Genomic DNA, 1,911 nt, shown 5'->3' with positions numbered 1-1,911 from the left:
TCTGCTTCATTTCTCTGTTTACTACAGTGTGTTGAATTCATGTTAATGTGGATTTAAAGACATTTCAGTTAGTGGAAAATACTGCAGGGGGGGATTTAAAAAAAAAGGTTAATCAACCAAAGCTTTCGTGACCTCCACAAAGTACCTCCGTGGGCCCTCTAGGGGTCGCCGACCCCCTGTTGAAGACCTCTGGTGTAGAGCATTGTTGTGTCACCATGGTGGCCACATGCTAACATTGGAGAACGTTTTGGGGTTGTTTCAATATTTGATCATCTTTATAAACTTCACTTCTAATCAAAGCCAACCTTCAAAGAGAACCACTGCAATAAGTTCCTGAACTTTTTTAAAATATTCTCTTCTCTTCTGTTGTTACTGTTGAGACTGAGATAAAGGTTCTTAGACAATGCTAATCAACCTACTAAATCTACTACCAATGAGGCTGCCAACTTTTAAAGGTACAATAAAGAGTAATTTTATGAGTATTTATTTTTATTATAAAAGCTCTCTGTGACATAAACCATTCAGCCACATGTGACTAGCTTAGGGATGTTTTCCCATGCCCCATGTTGTTTTAGAAACCAAAGAAGGAGGGAACTATTTCTGCAAAATAAAACTAGATCTAAAAGTGACCTGGGCACATTCTTAAAGTGCTTCAGAAACACGCCTAGTTTCACACCTGTTAGACCGGTACGTCTAAGCTCCAATCACGACATCAGTCCCTTAACTGGTAAAGATCAGCTGATAACATACGGCTCATGTGCTGCACCTGAGGTGAGTTATCATTTAGATCTGTTTTTGATGATGGTACATTGTGGAAAATAAATCAAACGGGATTAATCTGATCAGTGCGTAACTCCTAGAGAAAATGAAAGCCCAGGTTTTGTTCCTGCTCCTCGTTCTTGTGGTTGGAGTTCAGCTGATGCCAGTTGGTTCCCACCGCGACTCACCAGGTACAAAATTAGGTTTTAAACTTTCTATACATAGAACCAAGCCTGACGGTTACTACTGATGCACTTCTAAATTTTATTTTTCTGACTTATGTTAATATCTTAGTTATTCCAGAAGATGTGGCCCTCGCTGAACTGAAAGGGGAACTGAGAGAAGTCAAGCCAGTTTCACCTGAACCATTTACTGAGAGTTTTCCAGAAACTTAAAAATGTATCACTGTGAGTGTTTACATATTCTTAACTGGGTAAAGATAATCACTTTTAGATTATTTTGAAAAAGTTTGTCTCTTTAATATTTAACACATTGATGCCTGGATTTATATACATTCAGATAAATAAATGAAATGCAATCAAGTTTTTGCCATTAATAACTGCAAAGAAAATATTCTTTGACTGTTGCTCAAAAGAATGAATAAAAATTTAGGTATGCTGGATTTTTTTTTAACAACAGACATAATGGTGAATAATAAAATAAACAATCAGCAACTTGTCACAAAAGAAATAACTAATTGCTAAAGGTTTTTATGTCTGTATTGAATGTTTAATAAATGGCATTGGGGGAAATTCACATGCTATGTTATTGTATGCAAGATACAGATGGTGTGTTGCATATTTGCAACAGTTGGCATCAAGTGATCAGAATCAAACAGCTGATACGACAGGACAAAAACAATATGATATACAGTTATTAAATGTAAAAATTGACCTTTAACTCTTTAAAGCCCGATCCAAGAATAAAACAAAACAGAAAATTACTTTTTTTTTGGTTTGAATTCCTTATTTGCCCTTTTAACAAAATATGTAAAAAGAAAATAAAAGAAATACATTTTTGATATTAATAATTTATTACTACGCGATAACTCAAGATTATTTTTTGTGTAGTGTTCTACTGGCTGTTATCAGGTATATCTGATTGTGTACAATAGGATTTTGAGCAAAGTTTTTACCATTAAATTATGCAAAA

At 34.7% G+C, this 1,911-nt stretch overlaps 1 long non-coding RNA gene across 3 annotated transcripts in view; it reads left to right on the top strand.

The window, feature by feature from the left end:
* The first annotated feature begins 660 nt into the window (after nucleotides 1–660).
* Nucleotides 661–1,911, top strand: part of LOC107088906 — a 3,715-nt gene continuing 2,464 nt past the window's right edge. Inside the window, exons 1-3 of one of the 3 annotated variants that reach the window (XR_001481403.1) lie at nucleotides 661–771; nucleotides 861–950; nucleotides 1,054–1,166. This is a non-coding gene — a long non-coding RNA (uncharacterized LOC107088906). The other 2 variants (XR_001481404.1, XR_001481402.1) reach the window with 2 other exon arrangements.

The sequence above is a fragment of the Cyprinodon variegatus genome, unplaced genomic scaffold, assembly GCF_000732505.1.
Source record: "Cyprinodon variegatus isolate N-32 unplaced genomic scaffold, C_variegatus-1.0 Scaffold232, whole genome shotgun sequence".
NCBI lineage: Eukaryota > Metazoa > Chordata > Actinopteri > Cyprinodontiformes > Cyprinodontidae > Cyprinodon > Cyprinodon variegatus.
This window is presented reverse-complemented; position numbering and strand designations above follow the sequence as displayed.